The 12058-nt window shown below is 38.6% G+C and overlaps 1 protein-coding gene across 1 annotated transcript in view; it reads left to right on the forward strand.

Annotated features, from left to right (window-relative positions):
- Positions 1 to 6199: 6199 nt before the first annotated feature.
- lpar1 (lysophosphatidic acid receptor 1) overlaps positions 6200 to 12058 on the forward strand; it is a 37932-nt gene continuing 32073 nt past the window's right edge. Inside the window, exon 1 of the mRNA XM_053644803.1 lies at positions 6200 to 6462. The gene's annotated coding sequence lies outside the window, so the exon portion shown is untranslated. The remainder of the gene's footprint in view (positions 6463 to 12058) is intronic.

Genomic DNA, 12058 nt, shown 5'->3' on the forward strand with positions numbered 1-12058 from the left:
ATCCTTCTCTGAAAAAGAAAGACAGCCAGGTGATATTGTGGCATTCCAGGATACATTCTCCTATATGGAAGACATTAACTCTGAAATTCCTTTGAATGAGAATAAGCTGGAATGATGGTGATCCTGAGGGCTTCAAAGGCGACTCCCGATCCCCTTGACCTCCAGGCCATACCACTGGTGAGGCATCACTAACACCCAGGGAAAATGTGATTACTGACCTCACTGCCTCAACAACAAACATCTGTTGGAGAAAGGGTCTCATTGAGGGGCCAAGTGGCTCTATGGAAGTCCTGTCTTACCAGGAGCTCATCTCCTAAAAGTTCCTTTTAGGAAAGAAAACAAAAGGGTCATTTAGGCCACCCTGGTTTCAGTGACAGGCCTCATTCCATATCATTGAGAAGCGCCTTTCAGGTTCGTCTTGGGCAAGCAGAAGTGCACTCTAGTATCTACAGTAAGGAAGAGTCAAAGAAAAAAGAAGTTTTTTGAAATTTCTTTCAATAGTGTCAAGTCAACATGATTTCAGGATGTTAGTGTTTTTATTGGATTGACATGGTTCGTTTATGAACATCCAGTTCCAAGATCAAATTTACTAATGCACACCATAAGATGAAGCACTTTGAATTACAGGCAAATTACAGTACAAACACTTCTTTGATTCATCCCTTGAATGAGCCACTAATGGACATAGAGATCTTAAATTTCTGGATATGGGTCATTGTGTCCTGTCTGCAAAGTGCTAACATCATCCTATTGCCGTCTAATGAGCTCGTTATGCATGTCTCAATGTGGGAGTTACTGAGGTTAAGAGCGGGAAATGACCTACACATGCTAACAGGCTTCCTCACAGCTGTTTTTTGTACTTTCACATAATTGTCACCCATTTATGCTATTTTATTTTAAGCCATTTTCTTTGGGAGTGGTGCCGCCAGGGACAGGGGATTATAAACATGAATCGATTAGAATCCCACATCAATGTGCTAATATTTTCAGGGCCCTTAAAATGGAAAATATTTTATCATCCTGAGAAGTTTATAATCTTAAGTCATCACAAATAGTAAAGATCAGTTTACTTCCATTGTATGTTCTCTCCTGGGTTTCTCTCAGCAAATAAAGACTAAGGGTACATTTACACAACAACGATGTACTAAAAACGGAAAAGTTTTTCCTTTGCGTTTTTGAAAAGTTTCACTTACAGACGACAACGTTGTCGAAACGATCCCCGTTCACATGTATCTGTGAAAACGACTAAAAACGCTGTATTATGCATGCCAGGCCAGTAGTTGGCGATGTCACTTTGTAAAGAATGAAAGAAACACTATGCGCTTACGCACATAAGCATTCACGTCAACGTGTCTGTTATATTGATCCGGGCAAGACTGCCCTATAAACAAACACAAGTAAACAGGGGAACTGTGTTTTTTATGTATACAAAGCACAATAATGTTTACATTTCTCAAACGATTTCAGTGGTTTTGTTTATGATCTACTAGGAGTACAAAAAAAATCTTGATAGTTAGACTTGGAAAATTATTCATTGCCATAAGGAATTGTGAAAACCCATGCTTGTGAAGCATAGACTCGGCTTACTTTTCTAGGTTAATAAATGCTGAGACGTCCCTAATGTAATATAAGTTAATGTACAGGAAATGTGCATAAAGTTTTTTTATATTGTGGAAATGGATTTTTCTGTCTTCAACCCCATCTTTTAGCTTTTCTTGTGCTCCAGGTCAGAATTGTGTCAAGAAAGTTCATTTTTAAATACTGCAAAAAATCTAAATAGTAAATCTTTAAGTACTACTAATTGACCATCATTGTACCAAAATGGAACAAAATTGGCAAATACAAATCAAATAGTGAGACACTGGCAGTCAATCTGCTTAAAAGGATACAGATATACTCCAAAACAGACAATTACAAAGATAATTATACGATTTTGAATAGATGTGGGTTAATAATTTGGTGTATGTAACAAATGTGTCTCCGCTGGTCGTAGTAGTGATGCAGTAAAACTATACTTTGCTGGAGAAGTGTCAATAAACTCAAAATCTTGAGCAGCACAAACACAATTCTGTAGTGCACCATTGTACTCACGAGCATGCCTATGGACTGAACACGTAATACACGTGTACATGACGTCTTCATTTTCACAAATTCTCGTTTACACAAATTTTGTAGGTTTACATGGAGATGATATTGGCATCGTTTTCAAAAACTTGCACTTTGAAACCCGTTTTCAAAAGTTTGCATTTTCAGGCCTCAAAACGCCATTGGCGTGTAAACAAACAGCCAAAATGCATAAAAAGTTTTCTGTTTTTAGTTGAAAACGTTGTCATGTAAACGGCTCCTTAGAGATATATCTAGACCTGCACAGTGCTTTATCTCTCACATGATGGCCATATTGGTCCAACACACTCCTCACCTTCATCTGAGCTTGCTTAACCCTTCACTCCCAGTCCCTCCACCCATGAATCTACTGTTTCCCCTCAATCTGTCCTCCTCCTCTTAACTCTGGCTCAGATCCCAGAGAGTTCAAGCAATACTAGAGCCATCAAACCTTACTCAATCCCCCTGGCTTCTCTCCAGTGCTGCCAAAGCTTGTGTAGAAATATCTCTGCAGACTCTGAGAAGAAAATCAGAAGTAATATTGAGTGTAAGAAATAGGTTGGGTCATGTAAAGCCTAAAAGAGTATCGAGAGATTTTAAAAATGTGCTGCGGGTTCTTGGTTCTGTTCTGCAGCTCTTAGGTTGTTTTAATTATGTTATCAACTTAAAATTTGAGGTGTTTTTGAGGTGCACTTCAGATACTGCAGCTGTATTTACTCTTTTAGAATAGACAGAATAAAACTGTCATTTTGATAGTATTAATAAAGTGGTGTTAGTTTTTGTTTGTCTCAGTGCATCTAGAATTAGTCAGTACTACTGTAACAGTGTCATGTACTGTGTGACACATTTGGAGGGAGTCTGTGGGTTGATCAAGCACTTCATGGCTCAGCTTAAATTTATGATGATTAACCCCGTATATTACACAGACGATTTAATAGTTCACTTAAACAATGATAAAAGAGCAAATGCTCATCAGACTGAAACTGGTATCTGATGCAATTGCCGAGTTTTACAGAATAAATGTAATATTCTACTCACTCACTCACTTTCAGTAAGTCTTTTGAACAGTGGATCTGAAGTCTATGTGGGAATACTGGGTGTGAGGCAGGAATACACCCTCAGTGGGAAGCCAGTACATCGCAGGGTGGAACTAACCTACTGAGACTGGCCAAATATAAACACAGGCTTAACATAAGCCTCCTAAGTCTTGTTAGTCTCTTTCCCACCATTTTATTAAAAAAACAGAGCTAATATTAAATACCCTGATGTGAGATTTTTAATAAAAATGGGGGAAAGGAGATTAAAAAGATCAGCCTTAACAAAATCCTCAAACCAACCTCAAATATAATCTATTAATCTATACAAACATGAGTGTGATTTTTGTCAATTGAACACCTACATCATTTTCATATTTGGTTCAGTAGATAATCTGTGTGGCATGCTGGTGTAGAAATTCTTATAGGATGTTTGGTACCTGCGTGAAGTTGGCCCCCAACCCAACACAAAACGGTGGCAAAATAGTCTCAATCGTGTATGCTCCATTTGTGCCATAAAAATTTTCGTTTGTGCTGCTTCGGGTTTGGAGATTTACATTTACATTTACATTTATTCACTTAGCAGACGCTTTTATCCAAAGCGAATGAGAAAAATACAAGCAAAGCGATATATCAAGCAGAGAACAATACTAGTACTGCTACCATACAAGATCCATTAATTGAGTTCCAGAAGAAGCAAAGTGCACAGAGTAGAGGTGTAAGTGCAAAATTTATTTATTTATTTATTTATTTATTTATTTATTTTATGAGTTGGTTAGGAGTTCACGGAAGAGGTGGGTCTTTAGCTGTTTTTTGAAGATGGTGAGAGATTCTGCGGTCCGGATTGAGGTTGGAAGTTCATTCCACCACTGAGGAACAGTTAGTGTGAAGGTTCTGGAAAGGGACCTTGCGCCACGCTGAGTGGGCACTACTAAACATCGGTCGCTAATCGATCGCAGATTGCGTGAGGGAACATAAGCCTTCAGGAGAGAGTTGAGGTAGGAGGGTACTGTTCCAGACAAGGTCTTGTAGGTGAGCATCAAGGCCTTGAATTTGATGCGTGACATGGGTTCTCTTGGGATATTAAAAGAATATTTATAGGTCATTCTGAGGTCACTCAGCCCCCCCACATGCTCCAAAATTCACCCCAAATAGGCTCAATCATTTGTGCTCCATTTGTGCCACTAAAAGTTTCGTTTTTGCTGCTTCTGTTTTTTAAATATTAGACATTGAATTATGGTGACGTCATCGCACCATAATTCAATGTCTAATATTTAAAAAACGGAAGCAGCACAAACAAAACTTTTAGTGGCACAAACCAGCACAAACGATTGAGACTATTTTGTTGACGTTTTGGGTTGGGTGGGGGGCCATTGCATGGTTAGTGTATAAGCAGGGAAATACAGCTAATGTACATTCAGGAAATACAGCTGATTCACATTCAGTAAATACAGCTGATGCACATTCAGGAAATATAGATGATTTGCATTCAGGAAATATAGCCGATGCACATTCAGGAAATACAGCTGATGCACATTCAGGAAATATAGATGATTTGCATTCAGGAAATATAGCCAATGCACATTCAAGAAATACAGCCGATGCACCTTCAGGAAATACAGCCGTTGTACAAACAGGAAATACAGCTGATGCACATTCAGGAAATACAGCCGATGCGCATTCAGGAAATACAGCTGATGCGCATTCAGGAAATACAGCCGATATACAAACAAGAAATACAGCTGATGCACATTCAGGAAATAAAGATGATGTGCATTCAGGAAAAACTGCCACCCTCTGGTTGTTTTTTCCCTCCACATTTTCTTTGTAAACTCTAGAGACTGTTGCTTGTGAAAATGCCAGTAGATCAGCAGTTTGACACCAAATTTCTCCATTCCCATGCTTGATGGGAACACTGGACATGAGACAGGGCCTACCAGCATGTTGTTGGGAGAGGGGAGGAAACTGCAGAAACCCAAGGAAACTCACAGGGAGAATTTAAAACTTTACACAGGCAGCAACAATATGTGCTACACAACTGTGCTGCACTGACTCGATAGTGTCGTCCTTGTGATTTTCTGTCGTTTAGCAGACTGTCACCTCTAATGGACATTCTCCTGTCTCCTGTCAGATTTAAACAAACACTGTATTGTGATGGAGGTGTCCAGAAAATATCTTCCTGCTTGCATGGTTACCGGAAAGGTGCCTGACTTATGAGACATATGCATCATATTTCTTATCCATCCATCCATCCATCCATCTTCTATACTGCTTATCCTTTTCAGGGTCACGGGGAACCTGGAGCCTATCCCGGGGAGCATCGGGCACAAGGCGGGGTACACCCTGGACAGGGTGCCAATCCATCGCCGGGCACATCATATTTCTTATTTTACTATTTTATCTACGGCGCCATTGCTTCACTTCACTTCAGACAGTTTGGGTGGTAGCTACATGTTATTTTTGTGCAGTTCTCCTTGATCTTTTCTTACCTCAAGACTTAAATAGTCCAACACAAATCTATTGATCTGACGCATCTGTGATGACAGGAATAGTCCAGACGTTTAGCAAATGACTCTCCTGAAACAGTAAAGACAAGGAGGGATGCATAGTGCTTCTTTGGTATGATTCAGAGTTAGATTTAAGGTTATTACAGGTTAGGCCATTTTCAGGTAACATGGGCTTGAATTACACGAGCACATGCCCACCCACAGACACATACAGGCTACACAAATGGCTTAAGCAATACTGTCATAGTTGGAATTTGATTGGAAGCTGCACTGTGATAGGCCTATTTTATTGTTAAATAAATAAATAAATAAATACAAATAAATCTTGCTGAAATAGTCTATAGTTCTAGTTTCACACAGTTTTCAATCTAGAAAGCTGTTCGTTTGCGTCTTTTCAACTCACTCAAATGACAATGTGTTTTCAATTTTCCACGCAATGTGTGTGTGTGTGTGTGTGTGTGTGTGTGTGTGTGTGTGTGTGGCTCGCGTGACGTCACGGCGGACACGGCGCTCTCCGGACTGCAGCGCTTTTTCCCCTGCTGCGTTCATCTAACGGAAAGGTGGATCACTATTCCAGTCGCGTCTCACGCGCGTCTATTTTCATGGATGTAAAATGAGCATAATACAACACAACTCTGGACTTTACGACGCAAAACCTTCTGCCAGTCCTTGATACTTCTTTTGCTTCTTCTTTTTTTTTCTTCAAATTTTGTTGTCTTCATTTTGAAAAAGAAACGGACTGCAACTGATCTTACCGGGACAAACTTGTGGAGCTAGTCACCAAATCAAACGGATCATTTTCTGGAAGTGTTCCAGCTGTAAGTAACGCACTCTTTATCTCTTATGGTTTGGAAAAAAAACAAAAAAAAAAACAAACACACACCACAAGAACACTCTTCTTCAGCTTACGTATTGATGGTTTTTTTTTGTTTTTTTTTTTTAAACCCACAAATAGCCTGTGTGATGCCTATTGACAGCTTTAGGTGACAGTTAGACTATGTGGTTTGATGTATAGCATATTTGGTCTCTTAACCTTGTGCGTAAAAGTGCGTAATGCTCTAAAAAAAAAAAAAAGGGGGAGAGGGATCACTTCTTTGGGGGCTCTTGTAGTGGGGTTCATTTATGCATGTTTCGGGAAACTTTTGTGCACCAAGGTTCCTGGAAGCACTTTTAAAACCTGAAAAACAAACAAACAAAAAACAAATCCAACAACAACAACAACAAAAAGACATAGGCTACAAGGTGTTCCAGGAATCTTTTGCTTTTATGGTGGGTGTAAAATAAAATGTGGAGTGGCCAGGGTAGTGGAGTACAGTCCAGCCTCTGGGCTGTGGTGGTGATAACGCGTGGCACAGAGAGAGAGAGAGAGAGAGAGAGACAGAGAGACAGAGAGAGAGAGAGAGAGAGAGACACACACACACACACAGAGAGAGAGAGAGAGAGACACACACACACACACACACACACACACAGAGAGAGAGAGAGAGAGAGAGAGAGACACACACACACACACACACACACACACACACAGAGAGAGAGAGAGAGAGATGCCAAAAAAAAGACTTTTATTTACTCTCTTTAACAGTGGTAAGCACTTTTATCAGTCACTAATAATTGGATAGTGATAACTCCAACTAGAGGTTTAGCCTATACACATTAAAATGAATAAACAAACAAACAAACAAATAAATAAATAAAAGTCTGATGTGTTGGGACGCGGTTTGTGCCACTGCGCGTCACACCAGCTCTCCTGCGGTGAACGTAATGAATAAAGCGCTTAGAGCTGAGACAGCATCACTTCAGTGTGTTTCCCCAGAGGTGTGTATGAGACGCCAAAAGTCCCGTTTACACCCAGTGCAAGAATAAAAATAAAAAATAAAAACCTTAAAATAACAACACAGGGCTAAACTTGGAATCAACAGGATTTTGCATCCTTATTCCAGTTTTAAATCGTAATTGCTAGTGTGTAAGGCAGAGCAGACTCCAGACTGCATAGCGTGATAGTATACTGAAGCATGAGTGCTGGTTTTGGACCGAGCCCAGTGTACCCGCCTTAGATAGAGTAATGTGAGTAATGTAGCACACTTCTGGGTGGAAGGCTGCACTCCTCATACAGCCGCATGTTGATCCGCCTCATGCATACACCCATACTCCTGTACTTCTGACGTCGTTATGTCTTTTTGACGTCTTCTGTCTTTTCTTTTTTTAATTGTTTATTTATTTATTTATTTATTTTTTTTTTTAGAAATTCAGTTGATCAATCTAGTAATCTAACTCGTTATTATTATTATTATTATTATTATTATTATTATTATTATTATTATTATTATTTCAAGTTGAATGCCAAGGCCACTCCAGCATATGGACCCTGTTTGATCTAGCTGCTTAGGAGCCGTTGCCTGGAGACGAATGCACTTCTGTAGCCACGCCCCCTAACGGCTGCGTCACACAATGAAGCTGAAACTGGTTTGGTTTTCAGACACATATTCCAATTAGAACTACGTTAAAATGTTAATATTGCAGGAGATAGGACTATTTAGAATATTGTTTTAGCTATTAGCGTTATTTAAAATATAAAATTATGTTTCTATAAGTATATTATTATTAATTACAATATGACAATCAAACACAATTATACAGGAAATCCTGAACCCTTGTTGAAAAAAAAAAAACAAACAAAAAACTCAAGACACTATCACAGAAATTCTAATGATTTCCACTACAAATACCATTACAAATCATCAGCTACAAATGTAAACCATTACCATTACAATTATTGGTCCTTAATGGTATTGACTAGACATAACATGCCATTAATAGAAGCCAACCAATTACCAGTAGAGACCCACAGGAACCATTACAGTTTCCATTAAAGCCAATACAATTCCCATTTTCAATGCTTTGTCCAGGTTTTCAGTCAAAATATGACACTCTAAAGAGTGGCATCACTTAAATATGTATTATACTCCATACTGTATATGATTTGGGAATGATCACATAATGATATTACTGTATTAGTTTCATAGTGCTCAAGCGATTGAATCAAAATGCTGATTAGTCAATGACACAATGATGATTAAAAATATGAGCTATAAAAGAATGCAATAATCAGACTACTGTGGTGTATTTTGAGGCCAGAATTGGGCTGGTGAGGCCTTTTTTTACACTCTCAGAAGTAAAGATATATTTTCCTTGTTCCTGCACTATATTTTGTATTTTCAGTATGTATCTTTTACCTGGAAATGTGACTCTTGTGTGCATGTAAGGTATATTTAAGGTTGATGATTGGACCTTAAGGACCACTGAGGTAGCTTTAAATCATTAAATCTAATTAAAGGTTCACAATATGAACCTTGAAGTAAAAGATACATACTAATGGTACAAAAGATGAACCTTTTATGGCACCACCCCAGCAACAAGGAAAAGTACAGTTTGGTACATTTATTTCTGAGAGCGTAAGGGTGGCACCTGCTTCCTTGTTCCACTCACATGACCATGGCCCTGCATAATTTTCTCTCTGTGAGCATTTATTGAAGACTTGTTATCATTGCTCATGATTTTTTATTTTTTATTTTTTAAACATGTGGTCACAATACTAACTATAATTATGTCAAGGTTAAGCTCTCCTTTTCCGGAAGTACGTCCTATCGCATCATCTTTTGATATATAGCACCACAGATGCACTTCCATTAAAACCCAGAGGCTACAGCTCAGTTTTATCATGGTTCTTATAATATAAATAAACACACACAAAAAAACCAAAAAACAGGCAGGCTAGCTTTATTAGAGACTCTTAAACCCAAACCCTTTCACTTAGCTTTACAAGTAGGTGGGGACATAAGTGAAGGACTGACATTTTAATTTAGATATGGCTAATGAGTAGATCTTTATGGGTACATAGTGATTTCAGTTTTTTTTGCTTTCCAGGAACATAGTGATTTCAGTGTGTGTTTCCAATTTACCAGAATTGCATGGAGACTTCTATAAACATTACCTCCCTTGTAAGTAAGCAACTTAAAGATCACTTAGGGTATATTCCCAGCCATTACATCACATAGGTTGAATTAATTGCCAACAAAGTACTTAGTTACCAGGCACAATGCCATATAGCAAAGCTGCAATAAATAAAATCCACCCATTGTATTCATTGTGTGCTTGAATAACGATGTCATTTTTACTGGAAAAGGCTCAACTTGATAAGAAAGTGGTCTGGGGTTAGCTAGGCAGCAAAAGAAACACACACACACACACACACACACACACACACACACACACACACACACATTTCTTTGTCACCTCCCAGGTTAGGAATGGTGCAGCTGTCCTGCCCTTCCTGTCCTGTGCTGACTGGAAAAATCAAACTCTGAAATGTGTTTAGTGCCCTTCAATTAAAGGTGTGGAGCTCTCTCAAAAATGAGTCCCTGTGGGCCAGGCCATGCAGTCGCAACCTACCACAGTAAATGGTTTGTTCCATTGTGTGGTTTGTTCCTGTGTGTGTAAATAAACCAGTTTATTGTTAGGTTTATGGCTAAATTTATCCGCTCTGGATCTGTAATGTGTGTGAGCTATGTGACGATAAATGTCTGATAAATTCCAACTACAAATAATTATCCAATAAAGACTTATCTGTTATAATACTGCTTGATACAAGTATATCCTGTCTGAGGTGTTAAAGCCACATCCTGTGATCACATCTTTTGTTGCATCAGGTTTATAATATGTGACATTGTTCATACAGTAATGTCCTTAAGTGTCCTTAACCTCTGTATACACCCACAATGGATTTGAAACATAAATATTGGGTTTAACAAAAATATTGCACTAACTGTTTAGGAATTAGAGCCATTTTTACAGAGTCCCTCCATTTTCACAGGCTCAAAAGTAATTGGACAAACTAACATAATCATAAATATTAGGATGTTTGTAATTCTTGGATGCAAATCCTTTGCAGTCAATGACTGCCTGAAGTTTGGAACCCATGGACATCATCAAATGCTGAGTGTCCTCCCTTGAGATTTACTGCAGCCGTCTTCAGTCACTGCTTGTTTGTGTTTTTTTCTGCCTTAAGTTTTGTCTTCAGTAAGTGCTCAATTGGGTTGAGGTCATCAGACATTTAAGAACATTTAATTTCTTTGCCTTTGCGTTCGCAGTATGTTCTGGGTCATTATCCATCTGTACTGTGAAGCAATGTCCTATCAGTTTTGCAGCATTTGACTGAATCTTAGCAGAAAGTATAACTCTATACACTTCAGAATTCATCCTGCTATTCTATCAGCAGTCCCGTCATCAATAAACACCAGTGACCCAGTTCCACTGGGAGCCATACATGCCCAGATGATGTGACAGATGATGTGGTATGCTTTGGATCATGAGCCCTTCCTTCCTTCCTTTTCTTCTCCATACTCTTCTCTTCCTATCATTCTGGAACAAGTTAATCTTGCATCAAAACTGGTCCGGCTTTTTTTTTTTTATTTATTTTTTAAGGTTTTTTTTATCAAGTCTAATCTGGCCTTTCTGTTCTTGAGTGTTACCAGTGATTTGCATCTTGAGGTAAACCGTCTGTATTTACATTCATGAAGGCGTCTCTTGATTGTAGACTTTGACAATGATATGCCTACCTCCCCCAGAGTGTTCTTGACTTGGCCAGATGTTGTGAAGGGGTTTTTCTATACCAAGGTAAGAATTCTGTGATCATCCACTTTAGTTATCTTCCATGGTCTTCCAGGCCTTTTGGTGTGCTGAGCTCGCCAGTGCATTCATACTTTTTAAGAATGTACCATATTGTTGATTTGGCCACTCCTAAAGTTTCTGCTATTTCTCTAATAGGTCCGTTTTGTTTTTGCAGCCTCCTTCACTTGCATTGACACCTCTTCGGACTGCATATTGAGAGTTCCCATGAACATCTACCAAATGCAAATTGAACTCAACTCCAGACCTTTTATCTCCTTAAACTGTCATGAAATAACAAGGAAACAGGCCACACCTGGCCATGAAACTGCTTAGCAGTCTATTGTCCAATTACTTTTGAGGCTGTACAAATGGAGGGACTATGTAAAAAAATGGCTGTAATTCCTAAAAGTCAATGTGCTATAAAACCACTTGAATTAAAGCTGAAAGTCTACACTTCAATTACAACCATACTTGCTTAATTTCAAATCCATTGTGGTGGTGTACAGAGGCAAAATTACAAAAATTATTTTACTGTCCAAATACTTACGCAAGTCATTCAGGGTATAAATTTGGATATGTGAGTGAGATTTTCTCATTAAGTTCGTTATGTCATTTTATTTTAAGTTGTTCTGTAATTCTTTGATATTTCAGGTTTTAATTCTTATAGAACCAGCTCAGATTTGTTCGTTTTTGCACTGATACACTACAGTATATGACCAAAGGTTTGGGGACACCTGACCATTA

The sequence above is a fragment of the Ictalurus furcatus genome, chromosome 16, assembly GCF_023375685.1.
Source record: "Ictalurus furcatus strain D&B chromosome 16, Billie_1.0, whole genome shotgun sequence".
Taxonomy (NCBI): domain Eukaryota; kingdom Metazoa; phylum Chordata; class Actinopteri; order Siluriformes; family Ictaluridae; genus Ictalurus; species Ictalurus furcatus.